This window comes from Schistocerca piceifrons, chromosome 5, assembly GCF_021461385.2.
Source record: "Schistocerca piceifrons isolate TAMUIC-IGC-003096 chromosome 5, iqSchPice1.1, whole genome shotgun sequence".
Classification (NCBI taxonomy): Eukaryota; Metazoa; Arthropoda; class Insecta; order Orthoptera; family Acrididae; genus Schistocerca; species Schistocerca piceifrons.
In genome coordinates, this window is record NC_060142.1 from 95667842 (window position 1) to 95679175 (window position 11334).

Consider the following 11334-nt stretch of genomic DNA (forward strand, 5'->3'; position numbering starts at 1 on the left):
TGTGTAAGCTTAGGGGCTGATGGCCTTAGCAGTTAAGTCGCATAAGATTTCACACACATTTGAACATTTTTTTGGTTAAGTTGCGTAGATACAGCAGCTTCTGTAGAAGAGTATTACGGATTCAGTGTGAGGCAATAGTTTGTAGCTGGAGGTAGCCAGTAACGCCCGGCGGACGAATTCATGCCCGCTGTTCAAATAGTTCAAATGACTCTGAGCACTATGGGACTTAACATCTGAGGTCATAAGTCCCCTAGAACTTAGAACCACTGAAACCTAAGTAATCTAAGGACATCACACACATCCATGCCCAAAGCAGTATTCGAACCTGCGACCGTACCGGTCGCACGGTTGCACACTGAAGCGCCTAGAACCACTCGGTCACATAGGCTGGCGTGTGGCCGCTGTGGAGGAGCGGTTCTAGGCGCTTCAGTCCGGAATCGCGCTGCTGCTACGGTCGCAGGTTCGAATCCTGTCTTGGTCATGGAAGTGCGTGATGTCCTTAGATTAGTTAGGTTTCAGTGGTTCTAAGTCTAGGGGACTGATGACCTCAGATGTTAAATCCCATAGTTCTCAGAGCCATTTTTGAACGAATTCGTCGGGTATCCAGTTGGCGATATCTGATGCTTAAAACTTGTATCACACCGGGCCGATTTTTGTTGCTTTTACTACTTCCTGCGAGTGCTCGCCACTTGCTGCAGCCACTATTAGCTGGTCGCCGTGACCTGTTGGTTTGTGCGAGTAGGCAGTAGCTAGTGGAGTGTAGCACAAACCTCATTCCTGGTTCATAATGTGCAAGAAATCAACTCGTACTATTTTGAAACTATTGATTCGTTCGTCTTGTGCTTAATCCGCTTCGTGGAACCGAATTAGCTTGGCACTATACACATTTTCAGCTCCCTCGCCACTTTTCAAGGATTACTAAAAAAAAAAAAAGTGTGTGAAATCTTATGGGACTTAACTGCTAAGGTCATCAGTCTCTAAGCTTACACACTACTTAACCTAAATTATCCTAAGAACAAACACACACACACACACACACACACACACACACACACACACACACCCATGCCCGAGGGAGGACTCGAACTTCCACCGGGACCAGCCGCACAGTCCACGCATTAGACTGCTCGGCTAATCCCGCGCGGCGAATGATTACTTCACTTTCTTTAGTTCATTTCTGTATGCGTTCTTAATGTTCTTAATTTTTTCCTTACATGTTCTTCGAGAAAATGCTCAATCAAATTTCATTCAGTTCTTCAAGTTATCTACTACAACTACTTTGCTGTGCTTTCTTTTTCATGTTGTTATTGATATTTGTCTGCCGCGGCCCTTCGTACTTCCGGTAAACATCCAAAAATTCCAGCAGGTCGTTGACTGACCACTTGAACAAATTTCCTTCCTGGTTGTACGTCACGATGCCAAAAGAACGTAAACAAAATGAAACTGTGCTGGCATACGCCTTCGCCAGAAAACCGGTCGGCACTAGGAAACACTGTATAGGAGGCGCTGAATTTAGCGGGCCTGTGACAGGAGAAGACCAAGATACGCACCCAGGCTAAGTGCCCATAACGTATCCTGGGCAGCGTGCATACAGAGCGCCGCCGCCTACCGAACTGTCTCAATCTTTCAATCTCAGCACCACAGTACGTCGCATCGTGACTCAATTCACATTGCAGCTCAATACGTCGTATTGTGCTCTAGTCCTGCGCAGTGACAGTCGCCGCGCACCTTAGCTAGCTGTGAGGGAATGTTAGTCATTGTATCTACCTGTGATAGGGACAAGGAAAACATTCAAGAATTAGCACATGTTATTTGGCCTCACTGAAGTTAAGTACTCAGTTGCTTCCTGTAATAAAGTGCCTTTTAATCACGTGTGTCTTTTGTGTTGTAGTGAGAGGAAAACGGCCACACACCTATCATACCATCCTCTCCTCATCAAGCCAGGAACCACAAAACATTACAAGAGGGCACAGCCACAACAGAAACCAATGAACAAACCAAATAAGTCGAATGCAATGTCTGATAACAAGAGAGCGACTGGCGGCTGATCTGTCCGACGAGGCGGCAACGGCGCTGTGTAGCGGCGACTAGGTCACATGACCGCCACACGTGGCTACTGGAACCGAACATGTTCAGTTCCGGTCGCCAGTAGTTTTTAGTAGCTGCTAGTCGAGTCAGTAGCACCAAGTACATTGTTACAAAAATCGCCCCGTGTGGCACAGCCCTTACGGAGCCTGTCACTTACAATCTGAAAAGCATTAAATACTCTTGTACATCGATGCGGCTGTTACCTTCTTTAACACAGTGTTACCGTTACAGGTTATTCACAATTTCTGCAATGTTACCGTACGGCTTTGGGTATTTTTCCTCGGTTCTTATTTTATGATGCTCACATTCGTTGCAGGAGTAGTAATCGTTGAAGATGGCGTACATGTCCTTTAGTACGTAAAACAGTGTGTGTCCTATAATCCTCGCTGCCACAGTGTTTCTAGTGTGTAGAGGTCGGAGCATCTCCGAATAAATAGGCTCTTTCACACGGCTCCAAAAAAAAAAAAAAAAAAAAAAAAATAGTTCACATGGCTCTGAGCACTATGCGACTTAACATCTGAGGTCATCAGTCCCCTACAGCTTAGAACTACTTAAGCCTAACTAACCTAAGGACATCACACAGCCGGCCGATGTGGCCGTGCCGTTCTAGGCGCTTCAGTCTGGAACCGGGTGACCGCTACGGTCTCAGGTACGAATCCTGCCTCGGGCATGGATGTGTGTGATGTCCTTAGGTTAGTAAGGTTTACATAGTTCTAAGTTCTAGGTGACTGATGACTGATGACCACAGATGTTAAGTCTCATAGTGCTCAGAGCCATTTGAACCATTTTTTTGACATCACACACATCAATGCCCGAGGCAGGATTCGAACCTGCGACCGTAGTAGCCGCGTGGTTCCAGACTGTAGCGCCTAGAACCGCTCGGCCACTTCGTCCGGCACGCGGATTCAGTTTGGGTTTGTTCGACCTACAGGGTGATTATTTCCACCGTGTACAAACTCTAGGGACTGATCGATGAGAAATTACGGAACAAAGAAGTTCTAGTGAACTTATGTCCACAAATGCATGGTTTCCATGTTAGAGTCCATTTATTCAATCATATATTATTACAGAGGATGCTGCGTAATAGGCGCTGAGCCATGCAGTCACAGTATGTGTTCAAAATGGTTTCCATGTGCCTTAACGAATGGCGTGCGCTCCGTAGCATATTCTGTCCCACACGTTCACATCAGCCAGGCTGTATCTGAACAGCTGCAAAGGGAGCTTCAAGACGCTGCTCCACCGTCTCCACATGTGCAAAGGGCTCTGCATACACGAAACTTCTCAAATGGCCCCATAACCAGAGACCGTGCGGGTTGAGGTCCATTGAAGGAGCGGGCTATGTAACTGGAGCCCCTCCTCCGTTCCATTGACCAGGGAGGACACGACGGAGATGCGTCTGGAAATTAAAGGCGAAGTAGACTTGAGCACCATCATGTAGCAGCCCATAACCCTTCTAATCACGAGCGGCACTTCTTCCAGCAGGGAAGGCAAAGTCACTCGCAAGAAACGCCGACAGTTCCGGCCGATTACGCTACGTGGAAAGAAGGTTGGTCCCAAAATACGATCGCCACTTATACCGGCCGCACCAACGATTCGCTGCCACCATTCCATGTGGGTTCTGCATACTGTCCCTCAGATGACTATTATGAAAGTTGAAGATACCACTCCGCGTAAAGGTGGCCTCATCTGTGAGTAGAATGGAAGATACAAATCTCGGAACGCTGGTTGCGTGGTGAAGAAACTCCGGCGAGAGAGGCTGCGCAATCCGTGACATGGCGCCTCAAACCACGCGGCCACTCCTCGCAGATACAGCCATCTTAAAAGATGGATTAAAGGAAGATAAATCTACGTTGATAGGTTTCAAGAAAGCTTTTGAGAATTTGGAATGCAGTCCGCTCTTTGAAATGCCGGAAGTATCAGATATAAAATACAGGAAAGGAAAGCTTACCTACAAATTCTACGAAAATCAAATTGCAGTTATAAAAGCAGAACAGCATAAAAGCTAAGCAACATTTGATAAGGGTGTGAAGCTGGGTTAAAGCCTATCGCCGATGTTATGAAATCGGTACATTGAGCAAGCAGCAAAGGAAACCACTGAGAAATTAGGAAACGGAATTAAAGCTGACGGAGATCGTATAAAAGTTTTTGAGGTTTGAGGACGACATTTTAATTTGTGTCAGAGAGAAGGCAAAGGTCTTGGAAGATCAGAAGAATAGAATGTATGTATCGAAAAGAGATTATAAGGTGAATATCAACGAAAGTAAAACCAGCGTAACGGTATCTAGTAGGTTTCAATCATTCGATGCTGCGTGAGTACCATTACTGCTCCTATCTGAATTTACTTTCTTAAGTGAAGTACTTTTCTGATGGGTTTTTCATATCTGCGAAACTATTGTAGGTAGCGATCAAATTTTGACACAAAGTTCGTCTGAATAACAAAAGGTCATTTACCTACTTTGGAATAAAAGAGATAATATTAAACATAATTATTTAGTTTCTTAGGTGAAGTGAATAAGATATTTTAGTACTCGCCACAGTGAGCATTCTCACGGTCCGCTTTAGCGACAGGTGTGACTATGACGTATACGGCAGGCCACAAGTCGGCTGCCGCCGAATGCTACTATACTGCAGGCTTCCAAAACAGCTTGCCATAAGATAACAAAACTTACTGCAAAAATCTGCAATCATGTAATAGCTGCGACGCTACACTCTTTTCTCTATTTCGCTATATTACAAAACGAGCTGCCCTTCTTTGAACTATTTCAATTTCCTGCATCAACCATTTGCCAAAGGCTACCATACTTCGCAGCAGTACTCCAGCACAGGACAAGTCTCGTTTGGTTAGTCTAGTAGGTCTGTTGCATCTTCTAATTAACTTCCTAGTAAAACACCGTCTTTGGTTCACCTTTCATACCAAGGGTATCTACACTACTGGGCACTAAAATTGCTACACCAAAAAGGAATGCAGATGGTAAATGGGAACTCATTGGACAAATATATTATACTAGAACTGACATTTGATTACATTTTCACGTAATTTGGGTGCATAGATACTGAGAAATTAGTACCCAGAACAACCACCTCTGGCCGTAATAACGGCCTTGATACGCCTGGGCATTGAGTCAAACAGAGCTTGGATGGCGTGTACAGATACAGCTGCCCATGCAGATGATAAATGGGATCTCATTGGACAAATATATTATACTAGAACTGACATTTGATTACATTTTCACGTAATTTGGGTGCATAGATACTGAGAAATTAGTACCCAGAACAACCACCTCTGGCCGTAATAACGGCCTTGATACGCCTGGGAATTGAGTCAAACAGAGCTTGGATGGCGTACGCAGATGCAGCTTCAACACGATACCACAGTTCATCAAGAGTAGTTAGATGACTGGCGTATTGTGACAGACAGTTGCTCGGCCACCATTGACCAGACGTTTTCAGTTGGTGAGAGATCTGGAGAATGTGCCGGCCAGGGCAGTAGTCGAACATTTTCTGTATCCAGAAAAGCCGGTACAGGACCTGCAACATGCGGTCGTGCATTATCCTGCTGAAATGTAGGGTTTCGCAGGGATCGAATGAAGGGTAGAGCCACGGGTTGTAACACATCTGAAATGTAACGTACACTGTTCAAAGTGCCGTCAATGCGAACAAGAGGCAACCGAGACGTGTAACCAGTGGCACCCCATACCATCACGTCGGGTGATACGCCAGTATGGCGATGACGAATACACGCATCCAATGTGCGTTCACCACGATGTCGCTAAACACGGATGCGACCATCATGATGCTCTAAACAGAATCTGGATTCATCCGAAAAATGACGTTTAGCCATTCGTGCACCTAGGTTCGTCGTTGAGTACACCATCGCAGTCGCTCCTGTCTGTGATGCAGCGTCAAGGGTAACCGCAGCCTACGTCTCCAAGTTGATAGTCCATGCTGCTGCAAACGTCGTCGAATTGTTCGTGCAGATGGTTGTCGTCTTGCAAACGTCCCCTTCTGTTGACTCAGGGATCGAGACGTGGCTGCACGATCCGTTACAGCCATGCGGGTAAGATGCCTGTCATCTTGACTGCTAGTGATACGAGACCGTTGGCATCCAGTACGGCGTCCCGTATTACTCTCCTGAACCCACAGATGCCATATTCTGCTAACAGTCATTGGATCTGAACCAACGCGAGCAGCAATGTCGCGATACGATAAACCGCAATAGCGATAAGCTACAATCCGACCTTTATCAAAGTCGGAAATGTGATAGTACGTATTTCTTCTCCTTAGACGAGGCATTACAACAAAGTTTCACCAGGCAACGCCGGTTGACTGCTGTTTGTGTATGAGAAATCGTTTGGAAACTTTCCTCATGTCAGTACGTTGTAGATGTCGCCACCGGCGCCAACCTTGTGTGAATGCTCGAAAAGCTAATCATTTGCGTATCACAGCATCTTCTTCCTGTCGGTTAAATTTCGCGTCTGTAGCACGTCAACTTCGTGGTGTAGCAATTTTAATGGCCAGTAGTGTATTTCCAACTGAGTCGTGTTTGCAGCTGCCATTTATTGTAATTCAAGAATTACTGCTGGATCTTCTTTGGCGAAGAAATTTCAGAAAATATAACTTAGTAATTACGGTTTTGTGGCGCTGTCGTCCGTAATATTACCATTGCTATCACACAGTGAAAATATCGATTGTGTCCTGGCACTGGTATCCTTTATGTACAAACAGAATCTATGGATTTCCGCCAAATTTCGAGACAAAGTTTCCAGCAATACAAACTTTTTCCGTTTTTACTATTTTCTGCGATTATTTTGGCTGAGTGGCGGTGATTACCTCCTACGGCTAGCAAGAAAACAAAGAACAGGTAGTGTGACCCACGCTCCTCTACGGTAGGGTGCATCGAAATCCATAGGAGTGGCTGTTGTTTGTTGTGCGTGAGACACGAGGAACGGCGCTGTTGAGAGGGAAGCCCTGCTGGAGAGTGAAAGGCTCGTAGTGAATGCGTCAAAGCCGTGAATGGGCGGCGGTCGATAGCCGCGTGCCGGCAGAGGCGGGCCTGCCCAGACCTGCCTTGCTGCCGGCTGCCTGCTACCTGCTGCTACTAGCAGCCGTTAATGAACGGCGGCTTCTCCGCGCCCCTCAACCAAACGCTTTCAAACTCCGCAGGCGGGCGCGCTTTAATGCTCCGAATTCCCCCTCCCCGTGTACTAAACCTGAACTCTCCATTGTTCGCGTTTACTCACCTTCTTCTTCGTCTATCCGTACATGTTTCCAAGGGGGCCCGGCTGCTACAAGCGTTCTGCCTTTGTAACTATAAAAGGGTTATTACAATGAAGCCTCATCGAGTGTGCTGTAAATTTACTTTTCCCGTCCTTAGTTCGCTTCATACTACCCCTTTCTCGCTCTCTGAATGAACCAAGGTTCTACTTCACACTGCAACTTGCATGTTATTTACAGGGTGGCCCACTGAAACGTTTCATCGCATATATCTCTGGTACAACAATAGACACTGGAAAACGTCTTCCACGGTTATGAGCGATGCCAGGGGATCATAAAAGTAAATACGACGAGACATTCTAAACCGTTAGCAAATTCAAGTTTCAACACAAGCTTAGGTTTTTTCCTTTTTTTTTTTTTTAATGGACAACACGTATTATTCCTTACGCAACTATCTGGGACCAAGATGTATGAGACAGGCGAAATTCCCTCAGACTTCAAGAAGAATATAACAATTCCAATCCGAAATAAAGCAGGTGTTGACAGATGTGAAAATTACTGAACTATCAGTTTAATAAGTCACAGCTGCAAAATACTAACGCGAATTCTTTACAGACGAATGGAAAAAACTGCTAGAAGCCGACCTCGGGGAAGATCAGTTTGGATTCCGTAGAAATGTTGGAACACGTGAGGCAATACTGCCCCTACGACTTACCTTAGAAGAAAGATTAAGGAAAGGCAAACCTACGTTTCTAGCATTTGTAGACTTAGAGAAAACTTTTGACAATGTGACTGGAATACTCTCTTTCAAATTATGGCGGTGGCAGGGGTAAAATACAGGGAGCGAAAGGCTATTTACAATTTGTACAGAAAGCAGATTGCAGTTATAAGAGTCGAGGGACATGAAAGGGAAGCAGTGGTTGGGAAGGGAGTCAGACAGGGTTGTAGCCTCTCCCCGATGTTATTCAATCTGTATATTGAGCAAGCAGTAACGGAAACAAAAGAAAAGTTCGGAGTAGGTATTAAAATCCATGGAGAAGAAATAAAAGCTTTGAGGTTCGCCGATGACGTTGTAATTCTGTCAGAGACAGCAAAGGAGTTTGAAGAGCAGCTGAACGGAATGGACAGTGTCTTGAAAGGAGGGTATAAGATGAACATCAACAGAAGCAAAACGAGGATAATGGAATGTAGTCGAATTAAGTCGGGCGATGCTGACGGAATTAGATTAAGAAATGAGACACCTAAAGTAGTAAAGGAATTTTGCTATTTGGGGAGCAAAATAACTGATGATGGTCGAAGTAGAGAGGATATAAAATGTAGACTGGCAATGGCAAAGAAAGCGTTTCTGAAGAAGAGAAATTTGTTAACATCGAGTATTGATTTAAGTGTCACGAAGTCGTTTCTGAAAGTATTTGTATTGAGTGTAGCCATGTATGGAACTGAAACGTGGACGATAAATAGTTTAGACAAGAAGAGAATAGAAGCTTTCAAAATATGGTGCTACAGAAAAATGCTGAAGATTAGATGGGTAGATCACATAACTAATGAGGAGGTATTGGATAGAATTGGGGAGAAGAGGAGTTTGTGGCACAACTCGGCCGGAAGAAGGGATCGGTTGGTAGGGCATGTTCTGAGGCATCAAGGGATCACCATTTTATTACTGGAGGGCAGCGTGGAGGGGGAAAATCGTAGAGGGAGACCAAGGGATGAATACACTAAGCAGATTCAGAAGGATGTAGGCTGCAGTAGCTACTGGGAGATGACGCTTGCACAGGGTAGAGCAGCATGGAGAGCTGCATCAAACCACTCTCAGGACTGAAGACCACAACAGCAACAACAACAACAACATGAAAAATCATAAAAAGAATGGCCTTTATTGAATCGCAATACGGCAATCACATCCAGAGAAACTGCAAAGCCAAGATGACGTTTGAAATAAACGGAGCACGCCGCTGTTACACATCCAGAGATGACCCCGCACATAACAATGTTTGAGGCAGGATACCCTGTTATTAGTTTCGGCTATAGTGACAAAAGTGGAAGTAAGACCTCGTCCGTCAATCACATCGTAATTATGAGCAAAGTGGGGTCATGCTTGCACCTCGAGATGTGCAGTAGCGCTGCGTTTCGTTTATTTAAAACGACAACTTCGCTTTGCAATTTCTCGGGATATAATGTATTGCGATGCTACCAACGCCACTGTCTTTGTGATTTTCCATGTTGTATGTTGCGTAAGAAATAATACAGGCTGTCCATTAAAAAAAAAGTAATCTCCGGTTCAAACTAATATTTGCTTATGTGTTAGAATCTTTCATGGTATTTATTTTTATTTTCATGAGCCCCTGTCTTACATTCAAAGCAGTGAAAGTCGTTCATCAACTTCTATTCTTGTTGCACAGATATTTGCCCTGAAACGTTGAAGTGGGCCAGCCTGTATATAAATAATGGCAGCTCCTTTAGGTTTGCAGACTCCATTTCACCTTCAATAGTCGCCGGCCGAAGTGGCCGTGCGGTTAAAGGCGCTGCAGTCTGGAACCGCAAGACCGCTACGGTCGCAGGTTCGAATCCTGCCTCGGGCATGGATGTTTGTGATGTCCTTAGGTTAGTTAGGTTTAACTAGTTCTAAGTTCTAGGGGACTAATGACCTCAGCAGTTGAGTCCCATAGTGCTCAGAGCCAGCCATTCAATAGTCATGCAGAGTAGCAGTGCGGCCTGAGGTGCCTCTCCCTGTCGGAGGTTATAGTCCCCCCTTGGGTATTGATGTGTGTGTTGTGCTTAGTGTAAGTTCGTTTAAGTTAGTTTAAGAAGTGTGTAGGCCTAGGGACCGATGACCTCAGCAGTTTGGTCCCATAGTACCTCACCACAAATTTCTAAATTTTTTCCTTCAATAACATCGGCCACCAAAGCACCATCAGTTCATTTTCAGCCTCCCCCACCTCTCCTCAAGCACACACACAATATTGCAGGGCCGTAAGATTACGAGTGGTTGGAGATCTTCTGAACAGCACGTTGCAAGCCATCCCATATATGCTCAATAATGTTCATGTCTGGGGAGTTTGGTGGGCCAGCGAAAGTGTTTAACCTCAGAAGATGTTCGTGCAGCCACTCTGTAGCAATTCTGGAAGTATGGGATGTGGCATTCTCCTGCTGGAATACCCAAGTCCTTCGGAGTGCACAATGGACATGCATGGATGCTGGTGATAAGACAGGATGTCCGCCCCCGGTAGCTGAGTGGTCAGCGCGGCAGAATGTCAATCCTAAGAGCCCGGGTTCCATTCCCGGCTGGATCGGAGATATTCTCCGCTCAGGGACTGGGTGTTGTGCTGTCCTAATCATCATCATTTCATCCCCATATACGTAAAAGTCGCCGAAGTGGCGTGAAATCGAAAGATTTGCACCCGGTGAGCGGTCTACCGACGGGAGGCCCTCGTCACACTTCATTATTATTATAATACAGGATGCTTACGTATGTGTCATCTGTCAGAGTCGTGTCTGTATGTATCAGGGATCCCACACAAGTCCAACTGCGCACGCCTCACACCATTAGAGAGTTGACATGCAGGGTCCATGGATTCATGTTATCTCCATCCCCGTACACGTCCATCCGCTAGATACGAGACTCTTCCCACCAAGTAACGTGTTTCCAGTCATCAACAGTCCAATGTCGGTGTTGGCGGGCCAGGCGAGGCGTAAAGCTTTGTGTCGTGTAGTCATCAAGGGTACACGAGTCGGCCATTAGCTCCGAAAGTCCGTATCGATATTGTTTCGTTGAATGATGCGTACGCTGGCACTTGTTGATGGCCCAGCATTGAAATCTGCAGCAATTTGCGGAAGCGTTGAACTTCTGTCACGTTGAACGATTCTCATCAGTTGTCGTTGGTCCCGTTCTTGCAGTATCTTTTTCCGGCCGCAGCGTTGTCGGAGATTTGATGTTCTACCAGATTCCTGATATTCACGGTATGCTCATTAAATGGCCGTACGGCAAAATCCTCACTACCTCGGAGATGCTGTGTCCCATCGCTCGTGTGCCGA